The sequence below is a fragment of the Calliopsis andreniformis genome, unplaced genomic scaffold (assembly GCF_051401765.1).
Source record: "Calliopsis andreniformis isolate RMS-2024a unplaced genomic scaffold, iyCalAndr_principal scaffold0004, whole genome shotgun sequence".
NCBI lineage: Eukaryota > Metazoa > Arthropoda > Insecta > Hymenoptera > Andrenidae > Calliopsis > Calliopsis andreniformis.
The window spans coordinates 11,208,510-11,221,862 of NW_027480424.1; positions in this window are offsets into that span (position 1 = coordinate 11,208,510).

Sequence of the window (13,353 nt, forward strand, 5' to 3'; positions counted from 1 at the left end):
ACCAGTATGAAACTTATGGTCATTTCTACTTTCCGAGCAACCTAGGCTTCACCCTAGGGCCTTGCTCCAGCAGATTGAATAGTTAAGGCCTTAGATGTCAACGCCCGAACCAAAAATGCAAAAAAAATACAACAGTGTTTCCATCATATATCAGGAATAATTGCAACCAGTTTGAAAGTGATGGCCAATTCTACGTTCCGGGCAACCTAGGTTTCACTCCAGGGTGTTGCTCCACCAGACCGAATAGTTACGGCCTATGAAGTCAACGCCAGAAGCATAAAATACGATATAAATACAAAAGCTTTTCCATCGTATAGAACGACTAATTGCAACCAGTATGAAACCTATGGTCATTTCTACTTTCCGAGCAAGCTAGGCTTCACCCTAGGGCGTTGCTCCAACAGATTGAATCGTTAGGGCCTTAGAAGTCAACGCCCGAAGCATAAAATGCAAAAAAAATACAACAGTGTTTCCATCATATAAAAGGAATGATTGCAACTAGTTTGAAAGTAATGGCCAATTCTACGTTCCTGGCAACCTAGGTTTCACTCCAGGGCGTTGCTCCACCAGACCGAATAGTTACAGCCTAATAAGTCAACGCCAGAAGCATAAAATACGATATAAATACAACAGCTTTTCCATCGTATAAAACGAATAATTGCAACCAGTGTGAAAGTAATGGTCATTTCTACGTTCCGAGCACCCTAGGCGTCACTCTAGGGCGTTGCTCCACCACATCTAATAGCTACGACCTTAGAAGTCAACGCCAGAGGCATAAAGTACAATACAAATACAACAGCGTTTTCAAGGTATAAAACGAATAATTGCAACCAGTGTGAAAGTTATGGTCATTTCTACATTCCGAGCAACCTAGGATTCACTCTAGGGCGTTGCTCCACCAGATCGAATAGTTAGGTCCTTAGAAGTAAACGCCAGAAACATAAAATACGATATAAATACAACAGCGTTTCCATCGTATAAAACGAATAATTGCAATCAGTGTGAAAGTTATGGTCATTTCTACATTCCGAGCAACCTAGGATTCACTCTAGGGTGTTGCTCCACCAGATCGAATAGTTAGGTCCTTAGAAGTAAACGCCAGAAGCATAAAATACGATATAAATACAACAGCGTTTCCATCCTATAAAACGAATAATTGCAACCAGTGTGAAAGTTAAGGTCATTTCTACATTCCGAGCAACCTAGGATTCACTCTAGGGCGTTGCTCCACCAGATCGAATAGTGAGGTCCTTAGAAGTAAACGCCCGAAGCATAAAATGCAATAAAAATACAACAGTGTTTCCATCGTATAAAACGAATAATTGCAACCAGGATGAAACTTATGGTCATTTCTACTTTCCGGGCAACCTAGGCTTCACCCTAGGGCGTTGCTCCAAAAGATTGAATAGTTAGGACCTTAGAAGTGATCGCCCGAACCATAAAATGCAAAAAAAATACAACAGTGTTTCCATCATGTATCAGGAATAATTGCAACCAGTCTGAAAGTGATGGCCAATTCTACATTCCGGGCAACCTAGGTTTCACACCAGGGCGTTGCTCCTCCAGACCGAATAATTAGGGCCTAAGAAGTCAACGCCAGAAGCATAAAATACGATATAAATACAACAGCTTTTCCATCGTATAAAACGAATAATCGCAACCAGTATGAAACTTATGGTCATTTGTACTTTCCGAGCAACCTAGGCTTCACCCTAGGGCGTTGCTCCAACAGATTGAGTAGTTAGGGCCTTAGATGTCAACGCCCGAAGCATAAAATGCAATAAAAATACAACTGTGTTTCCATCATATAACAGGAATAATTGCAACCAGTTTGAAAGTGATGGCCAATTCTACGTTCTGGGCAACCTAGACTTCACTCTACGGCGTTGCTCCACCAGATCGAATAGTTAGTGCCTTAGAAGTCAACGCCAGAAGCATAAAATACAATATAAATACAACAGCTTCTCCATCGTATAAAACGAATAATTGCAACCAGTATGAAACTTATGGTCATTTCTACTTTCCGAGCAACCTAGGCTTCACCCTAGGGCGTTGCTCCAGCAGATTGAATAGTTAGGGCCTTAAAAGTCAACGCCCGAACCATAAAATGCAAAAAAAATACAACAGTGTTTCCATCAATTAACAGGAGTAATTGCAACCAGTTTGAAAGTGATGGCCAATTCTACGTTCCGGGCAACCTAGGTTTCACTCCAGGGCGTTGCTCCTCCAGACCGAACAGTTACGGCCTAAGAAGGCAACCCCAGAAGCATAAAATACGATATAAATACAACAGCTTTTCCATCGTATAAAACGAATAATTCCAACCAGTATGAAACTTATGGTCATTTCTACTTTCCGAGCAAGCTAGGCTTCACCCTAGGGCGTTGCTCCAACAGATTGAATAGTTAGGGCCTTAGAAGTCAACGCCCGAACCATAAAACGCAAAAAAAATACAACAGTGCTTCCATCATATATCAGGAATAATTGCAACCAGTTTGAAAGTGATGGCCAATTCTACGTTCCGGGCATCCTAGGCTTCGCTCTAGGGCGTTGCTCCACCAGATCGAAAAGATAGTGCCTTAGAAGTCAACGCCAGAAGCATAAAATCCGATATAAATACAACAGTTTTTACATCGTATAAAACGAATAATTGCAACCAGTATGAAACTTATGGTCATTTCTACTTTCCGAGCAACCTAGGCTTCACCCTAGGGCGTTGTTCCAACAGATTGCATAGTTAGGGCCTTAGAAGTCAACGCCCCAACCATAAAATGCAAAAAAAATACAACAGTGTTTCCGTCATATATCAGGAATAATTGCAACCAGTTTGAAAGTGATGGCCAATTCTACGTTCCGGGCAACTTAGTCTTCGCTCTAGGGCGTTGTTCCACCAGACCGAATAGTTACGGCCTAAGAAGTCAACGCCAGAAGCATAAAATACGATATAAATACAACAGCTTTTCCACCGCATAAAACGAATAATTGCAACCAGTCTGAAACTTATGGTCATTTCTACCTTCCGAGCAAGCTAGGCTTCACCCTAGGGCGTTGCTCCAACGGATTGAATAGTTAGGGCCTTAGAAGTCAACGCCCGTACCATAAAATGCAAAAAAAATACAACAGTGTTTCCATCATATAACAGGAATAATTGCAACCAGTTTGAAAGTGATGGCCCATTCTACCTTCCGGGCAACCTAGGCTTCACTCTACGGCGTTGCTCCACTAGATCGAACATCTAGGGCCTTAGAAGTCAACGCCAGAAGCATAAAATACAATATAAATACAACAGTTTTTCCATCGTATAAAACGAATAATTGCAACCAGTATGAAACTTATGTTCATTTCTACTTTCCGAGCAACCTAGGCTTCACCCTAGGGCGTTGCTCCAACGGATTGAATAGTTAGGGCCTTAGAAGTCAACGCCCGTACCATAAAATGCAAAAAAAATACAACAGTGTTTCCATCATATAACAGGAATAATTGCAACCAGTTTGAAAGTGATGGCCCATTCTACGTTCCGGGCAACCTAGGTTTCACTCCAGGGCGTTGCTCCACCAGACCGAATAGTTACGGCCCAAGAAGTCAACGCCAGAAGCATAAAATACGATATAAATACAACAGCTTTTCCATCGTATAAAACGAATAATTGCAACCAGTATGAAACTTATGGTCATTTCTACTTTCCGAGCAACCTAGGCTTCACCCTAGGGCCTTGCTCCAGCAGATTGAATAGTTAGGGCCTTAGATGTCAACGCCCGAACCAAAAATGCAAAAAAAATACAACAGTGTTTCCATCATATATCAGGAATAATTGCAACCAGTTTGAAAGTGATGGCCAATTCTACGTTCCGGGCAACCTAGGCTTCGCTCTAGGGCGCTGCTCCACCAGATCGAAAAGATAGTGCCTTAGAAGTCAACGCCAGAAGCATAAAATGCGATATAAATACAACAGTTTTTCCATCGTATAAAACGAATAATTGCAGCCAGTATGAAACTTATGTTCATTTCTACTTTCCGAGCAACCTAGGCTTCACCCTAGGGCGTTGCTCCAACGGATTGAATAGTTAGGGCCTTAGAAGTCAACGCCCGTAACACTAAATGCAAAAAAAATACAACAGTGTTTCCATCATATAACAGGAATAATTGCAACCAGTTTGAACGTGATGGCCCATTCTACGTTCCGGGCAACCTAGTCTTCGCTCTAGGGCGTTGTTCCACAAGACCGAATAGTTACGGCCTAAGAAGTCAACGCCAGAAGCATAAAATACGATATAAATACAACAGCTTTTCCACCGCATAAAACGAATAATTGCAACCAGTCCGAAACTTATGGTCATTTCTACTTTCCGAGCAAGCTAGGCTTCACCCTAGGGCGTTGCTCCAACAGATTGAATAGTTATGGCCTTAGAAGTCAACGCCCGAAGCATAAAATGCAATAAAAATACAACAGTGTTTCCATCATATATCAGGAATAATTGCAACCAGTTTGAAAGTGATGGCCAATTCTACGATCCGGGCAACCTAGGCTTCACTCTAGGGCGTTGCTCCACCAGATCGAATAGTTAGTGCCTTAGAAGTCAACGCCAGAAGCATAAAATACAATATAAATACAACAGTTTTTCCATCGTATAAAACGAATAATTGCAACCAGTTTGAAAGTGATGGCCAATTCTACCTTCCGGGCAACCTAGGCTCCACTCTACGGCGTTGCTCCACTAGATCGAACATCTAGGGCCTTAGAAGTCAACGCCAGAAGCATAAAATACAATATAAATACAACAGTTTTTCCATCGTATAAAACGAATAATTGCAGCCAGTATGAAACTTATGTTCATTTCTACTTTCCGAGCAACCTAGGCTTCACTCTAGGGCGTTGCTCCAACGGATTGAATAGTTAGGGCCTTAGAAGTCAACGCCCGTAACATAAAATGCAAAAAAAATACAACAGTGTTTCCATCATATAACAGGAATAATTGCAACCAGTTTGAAAGTGATGGCCCATTCTACGTTCCGGGCAACCTAGTCTTCGCTCTAGGGCGTTGTTCCACAAGACCGAATAGTTACGGCCTAAGAAGTCAACGCCAGAAGCTTAAAATACGATATAAATACAACAGCTTTTCCACCGCATAAAACGAATAATTGCAACCAGTCCGAAACTTATGGTCATTTCTACTTTCCGAGCAAGCTAGGCTTCACCCTAGGGCGTTGCTCCAACAGATTGAATAGTTATGGCCTTAGAAGTCAACGCCCGAAGCATAAAATGCAATAAAAATACAACAGTGTTTCCATCATATATCAGGAATAATTGCAACCAGTTTGAAAGTGATGGCCAATTCTACGTTCCGGGCAACCTAGGCTTCACTCTAGGGCGTTGCTCCACCAGATCGAATAGTTAGTGCCTTAGAAGTCAACGCCAGAAGCATAAAATACAATATAAATACAACAGTTTTTCCATCGTATAAAACGAATAATTGCAACCAGTTTGAAAGTGATGGCCAATTCTACCTTCCGGGCAACCTAGGCTTCACTCTACGGCGTTGCTCCACTAGATCGAACATCTAGGGCCTTAGAAGTCAACGCCAGAAGCATAAAATACAATATAAATACAACAGTTTTTCCATCGTATAAAACGAATAATTGCAACCAGTATGAAACTTATGTTCATTTCTACTTTCCGAGCAACCTAGGCTTCACCCTAGGGCGTTGCTCCAACGGATTGAAAAGTTAGGGCCTTAGAAGTCAACGCCCGTACCATAAAATGCAAAAAAAATACAACAGTGTTTCCATCATATAACAGGAATAATTGCAACCTGTTTGAAAGTGATGGCCCATTCTACGTTCCGGGCAACCTAGGTTTCACTCCAGGGCGTTGCTCCACCAGACCGAATAGTTACGGCCCAAGAAGTCAACGCCAGAAGCATAAAATACGATATAAATACAACAGCTTTTCCATCGTATAAAACGAATAATTGCAACCAGTATGAAACTTATGGTCATTTCTACTTTCCGAGCAACCTAGGCTTCACCCTAGGGCCTTGCTCCAGCAGATTGAATAGTTAAGGCCTTAGATGTCAACGCCCGAACCAAAAATGCAAAAAAAATACAACAGTGTTTCCATCATATATCAGGAATAATTGCAACCAGTTTGAAAGTGATGGCCAATTCTACGTTCCGGGCAACCTAGGTTTCACTCCAGGGTGTTGCTCCACCAGACCGAATAGTTACGGCCTATGAAGTCAACGCCAGAAGCATAAAATACGATATAAATACAAAAGCTTTTCCATCGTATAAAACGACTAATTGCAACCAGTATGAAACCTATGGTCATTTCTACTTTCCGAGCAAGCTAGGCTTCACCCTAGGGCGTTGCTCCAACAGATTGAATCGTTAGGGCCTTAGAAGTCAACGCCCGAAGCATAAAATGCAAAAAAAATACAACAGTGTTTCCATCATATAACAGGAATGATTGCAACTAGTTTGAAAGTAATGGCCAATTCTACGTTCCTGGCAACCTAGGTTTCACTCCAGGGCGTTGCTCCACCAGACCGAATAGTTACAGCCTAATAAGTCAACGCCAGAAGCATAAAATACGATATAAATACAACAGCTTTTCCATCGTATAAAACGAATAATTGCAACCAGTGTGAAAGTAATGGTCATTTCTACGTTCCGAGCACCCTAGGCGTCACTCTAGGGCGTTGCTCCACCACATCTAATAGCTACGACCTTAGAAGTCAACGCCAGAGGCATAAAGTACAATACAAATACAACAGCGTTTTCAAGGTATAAAACGAATAATTGCAACCAGTGTGAAAGTTATGGTCATTTCTACATTCCGAGCAACCTAGGATTCACTCTAGGGCGTTGCTCCACCAGATCGAATAGCTAGGTCCTTAGAAGTAAACGCCAGAAACACAAAATACGATATAAATACAACAGCGTTTCCATCGTATAAAACGAATAATTGCAATCAGTGTGAAAGTTATGGTCATTTCTACATTCCGAGCAACCTAGGATTCACTCTAGGGTGTTGCTCCACCAGATCGAATAGTTAGGTCCTTAGAAGTAAACGCCAGAAGCATAAAATACGATATAAATACAACAGCGTTTCCATCCTATAAAACGAATAATTGCAACCAGTGTGAAAGTTAAGGTCATTTCTACATTCCGAGCAACCTAGGATTCACTCTAGGGCGTTGCTCCACCAGATCGAATAGTGAGGTCCTTAGAAGTAAACGCCCGAAGCATAAAATGCAATAAAAATACAACAGTGTTTCCATCGTATAAAACGAATAATTGCAACCAGGATGAAACTTATGGTCATTTCTACTTTCCGGGCAACCTAGGCTTCACCCTAGGGCGTTGCTCCAAAAGATTGAATAGTTAGGACCTTAGAAGTGATCGCCCGAACCATAAAATGCAAAAAAAATACAACAGTGTTTCCATCATGTATCAGGAATAATTGCTACCAGTCTGAAAGTGATGGCCAATTCTACGTTCCGGGCAACCTAGGTTTCACACCAGGGCGTTGCTCCTCCAGACCGAATAATTAGGGCCTAAGAAGTCAACGCCAGAAGCATAAAATACGATATAAATACAACAGCTTTTCCATCGTATAAAACGAATAATCGCAACCAGTATGAAACTTATGGTCATTTGTACTTTCCGAGCAACCTAGGCTTCACCCTAGGGCGTTGCTCCAACAGATTGAGTAGTTAGGGCCTTAGATGTCAACGCCCGAAGCATAAAATGCAATAAAAATACAACTGTGTTTCCATCATATAACAGGAATAATTGCAACCAGTTTGAAAGTGATGGCCAATTCTACGTTCTGGGCAACCTAGACTTCACTCTACGGCGTTGCTCCACCAGATCGAATAGTTAGTGCCTTAGAAGTCAACGCCAGAAGCATAAAATACAATATAAATACAACAGCTTCTCCATCGTATAAAACGAATAATTGCAACCAGTATGAAACTTATGGTCATTTCTACTTTCCGAGCAACCTAGGCTTCACCCTAGGGCGTTGCTCCAGCAGATTGAATAGTTAGGGCCTTAAAAGTCAACGCCCGAACCATAAAATGCAAAAAAAATACAACAGTGTTTCCATCAATTAACAGGAGTAATTGCAACCAGTTTGAAAGTGATGGCCAATTCTACGTTCCGGGCAACCTAGGTTTCACTCCAGGGCGTTGCTCCTCCAGACCGAACAGTTACGGCCTAAGAAGGCAACCCCAGAAGCATAAAATACGATATAAATACAACAGCTTTTCCATCGTATAAAACGAATAATTGCAACCAGTATGAAACTTATGGTCATTTCTACTTTCCGAGCAAGCTAGGCTTCACCCTAGGGCGTTGCTCCAACAGATTGAATAGTTAGGGCCTTAGAAGGCAACGCCCGAACCATAAAACGCAAAAAAAATACAACAGTGCTTCCATCATATATCAGGAATAATTGCAACCAGTTTGAAAGTGATGGCCAATTCTACGTTCCGGGCATCCTAGGCTTCGCTCTAGGGCGTTGCTCCACCAGATCGAAAAGATAGTGCCTTAGAAGTCAACGCCAGAAGCATAAAATCCGATATAAATACAACAGTTTTTACATCGTATAAAACGAATAATTGCAACCAGTATGAAACTTATGGTCATTTCTACTTTCCGAGCAACCTAGGCTTCACCCTAGGGCGTTGTTCCAACAGATTGCATAGTTAGGGCCTTAGAAGTCAACGCCCCAACCATAAAATGCAAAAAAAATACAACAGTGTTTCCGTCATATATCAGGAATAATTGCAACCAGTTTGAAAGTGATGGCCAATTCTACGTTCCGGGCAACCTAGTCTTCGCTCTAGGGCGTTGTTCCACCAGACCGAATAGTTACGGCCTAAGAAGTCAACGCCAGAAGCATAAAATACGATATAAATACAACAGCTTTTCCACCGCATAAAACGAATAATTGCAACCAGTCCGAAACTTATGGTCATTTCTACCTTCCGAGCAGGCTAGGCTTCACCCTAGGGCGTTGCTCCAACGGATTGAATAGTTAGGGCCTTAGAAGTCAACGCCCGTACCATAAAATGCAAAAAAAATACAACAGTGTTTCCATCATATAACAGGAATAATTGCAACCAGTTTGAAAGTGATGGCCCATTCTACCTTCCGGGCAACCTAGGCTTCACTCTACGGCGTTGCTCCACTAGATCGAACATCTAGGGCCTTAGAAGTCAACGCCAGAAGCATAAAATACAATATAAATACAACAGTTTTTCCATCGTATAAAACGAATAATTGCAACCAGTATGAAACTTATGTTCATTTCTACTTTCCGAGCAACCTAGGCTTCACCCTAGGGCGTTGCTCCAACGGATTGAATAGTTAGGGCCTTAGAAGTCAACGCCCGTACCATAAAATGCAAAAAAAATACAACAGTGTTTCCATCATATAACAGGAATAATTGCAACCAGTTTGAAAGTGATGGCCCATTCTACGTTCCGGGCAACCTAGGTTTCACTCCAGGGCGTTGCTCCACCAGACCGAATAGTTACGGCCCAAGAAGTCAACGCCAGAAGCATAAAATACGATATAAATACAACAGCTTTTCCATCGTATAAAACGGATAATTGCAACCAGTATGAAACTTATGGTCATTTCTACTTTCCGAGCAACCTAGGCTTCACCCTAGGGCCTTGCTCCAGCAGATTGAATAGTTAGGGCCTTAGATGTCAACGCCCGAACCAAAAATGCAAAAAAAATACAACAGTGTTTCCATCATATATCAGGAATAATTGCAACCAGTTTGAAAGTGATGGCCAATTCTACGTTCCGGGCAACCTAGGCTTCGCTCTAGGGCGCTGCTCCACCAGATCGAAAAGATAGTGCCTTAGAAGTCAACGCCAGAAGCATAAAATGCGATATAAATACAACAGTTTTTCCATCGTATAAAACGAATAATTGCAGCCAGTATGAAACTTATGTTCATTTCTACTTTCCGAGCAACCTAGGCTTCACCCTAGGGCGTTGCTCCAACGGATTGAATAGTTAGGGCCTTAGAAGTCAACGCCCGTAACACTAAATGCAAAAAAAATACAACAGTGTTTCCATCATATAACAGGAATAATTGCAACCAGTTTGAACGTGATGGCCCATTCTACGTTCCGGGCAACCTAGTCTTCGCTCTAGGGCGTTGTTCCACAAGACCGAATAGTTACGGCCTAAGAAGTCAACGCCAGAAGCATAAAATACGATATAAATACAACAGCTTTTCCACCGCATAAAACGAATAATTGCAACCAGTCCGAAACTTATGGTCATTTCTACTTTCCGAGCAAGCTAGGCTTCACCCTAGGGCGTTGCTCCAACAGATTGAATAGTTATGGCCTTAGAAGTCAACGCCCGAAGCATAAAATGCAATAAAAATACAACAGTGTTTCCATCATATATCAGGAATAATTGCAACCAGTTTGAAAGTGATGGCCAATTCTACGATCCGGGCAACCTAGGCTTCACTCTAGGGCGTTGCTCCACCAGATCGAATAGTTAGTGCCTTAGAAGTCAACGCCAGAAGCATAAAATACAATATAAATACAACAGTTTTTCCATCGTATAAAACGAATAATTGCAACCAGTTTGAAAGTGATGGCCAATTCTACCTTCCGGGCAACCTAGGCTCCACTCTACGGCGTTGCTCCACTAGATCGAACATCTAGGGCCTTAGAAGTCAACGCCAGAAGCATAAAATACAATATAAATACAACAGTTTTTCCATCGTATAAAACGAATAATTGCAGCCAGTATGAAACTTATGTTCATTTCTACTTTCCGAGCAACCTAGGCTTCACTCTAGGGCGTTGCTCCAACGGATTGAATAGTTAGGGCCTTAGAAGTCAACGCCCGTAACATAAAATGCAAAAAAAATACAACAGTGTTTCCATCATATAACAGGAATAATTGCAACCAGTTTGAAAGTGATGGCCCATTCTACGTTCCGGGCAACCTAGTCTTCGCTCTAGGGCGTTGTTCCACAAGACCGAATAGTTACGGCCTAAGAAGTCAACGCCAGAAGCTTAAAATACGATATAAATACAACAGCTTTTCCACCGCATAAAACGAATAATTGCAACCAGTCCGAAACTTATGGTCATTTCTACTTTCCGAGCAAGCTAGGCTTCACCCTAGGGCGTTGCTCCAACAGATTGAATAGTTATGGCCTTAGAAGTCAACGCCCGAAGCATAAAATGCAATAAAAATACAACAGTGTTTCCATCATATATCAGGAATAATTGCAACCAGTTTGAAAGTGATGGCCAATTCTACGTTCCGGGCAACCTAGGCTTCACTCTAGGGCGTTGCTCCACCAGATCGAATAGTTAGTGCCTTAGAAGTCAACGCCAGAAGCATAAAATACAATATAAATACAACAGTTTTTCCATCGTATAAAACGAATAATTGCAACCAGTTTGAAAGTGATGGCCAATTCTACCTTCCGGGCAACCTAGGCTTCACTCTACGGCGTTGCTCCACTAGATCGAACATCTAGGGCCTTAGAAGTCAACGCCAGAAGCATAAAATACAATATAAATACAACAGTTTTTCCATCGTATAAAACGAATAATTGCAACCAGTATGAAACTTATGTTCATTTCTACTTTCCGAGCAACCTAGGCTTCACCCTAGGGCGTTGCTCCAACGGATTGAAAAGTTAGGGCCTTAGAAGTCAACGCCCGTACCATAAAATGCAAAAAAAATACAACAGTGTTTCCATCATATAACAGGAATAATTGCAACCTGTTTGAAAGTGATGGCCCATTCTACGTTCCGGGCAACCTAGGTTTCACTCCAGGGCGTTGCTCCACCAGACCGAATAGTTACGGCCCAAGAAGTCAACGCCAGAAGCATAAAATACGATATAAATACAACAGCTTTTCCATCGTATAAAACGAATAATTGCAACCAGTATGAAACTTATGGTCATTTCTACTTTCCGAGCAACCTAGGCTTCACCCTAGGGCCTTGCTCCAGCAGATTGAATAGTTAAGGCCTTAGATGTCAACGCCCGAACCAAAAATGCAAAAAAAATACAACAGTGTTTCCATCATATATCAGGAATAATTGCAACCAGTTTGAAAGTGATGGCCAATTCTACGTTCCGGGCAACCTAGGTTTCACTCCAGGGTGTTGCTCCACCAGACCGAATAGTTACGGCCTATGAAGTCAACGCCAGAAGCATAAAATACGATATAAATACAAAAGCTTTTCCATCGTATAAAACGACTAATTGCAACCAGTATGAAACCTATGGTCATTTCTACTTTCCGAGCAAGCTAGGCTTCACCCTAGGGCGTTGCTCCAACAGATTGAATCGTTAGGGCCTTAGAAGTCAACGCCCGAAGCATAAAATGCAAAAAAAATACAACAGTGTTTCCATCATATAACAGGAATGATTGCAACTAGTTTGAAAGTAATGGCCAATTCTACGTTCCTGGCAACCTAGGTTTCACTCCAGGGCGTTGCTCCACCAGACCGAATAGTTACAGCCTAATAAGTCAACGCCAGAAGCATAAAATACGATATAAATACAACAGCTTTTCCATCGTATAAAACGAATAATTGCAACCAGTGTGAAAGTAATGGTCATTTCTACGTTCCGAGCACCCTAGGCGTCACTCTAGGGCGTTGCTCCACCACATCTAATAGCTACGACCTTAGAAGTCAACGCCAGAGGCATAAAGTACAATACAAATACAACAGCGTTTTCAAGGTATAAAACGAATAATTGCAACCAGTGTGAAAGTTATGGTCATTTCTACATTCCGAGCAACCTAGGATTCACTCTAGGGCGTTGCTCCACCAGATCGAATAGCTAGGTCCTTAGAAGTAAACGCCAGAAACACAAAATACGATATAAATACAACAGCGTTTCCATCGTATAAAACGAATAATTGCAATCAGTGTGAAAGTTATGGTCATTTCTACATTCCGAGCAACCTAGGATTCACTCTAGGGTGTTGCTCCACCAGATCGAATAGTTAGGTCCTTAGAAGTAAACGCCAGAAGCATAAAATACGATATAAATACAACAGCGTTTCCATCCTATAAAACGAATAATTGCAACCAGTGTGAAAGTTAAGGTCATTTCTACATTCCGAGCAACCTAGGATTCACTCTAGGGCGTTGCTCCACCAGATCGAATAGTGAGGTCCTTAGAAGTAAACGCCCGAAGCATAAAATGCAATAAAAATACAACAGTGTTTCCATCGTATAAAACGAATAATTGCAACCAGGATGAAACTTATGGTCATTTCTACTTTCCGGGCAACCTAGGCTTCACCCTAGGGCGTTGCTCCAAAAGATTGA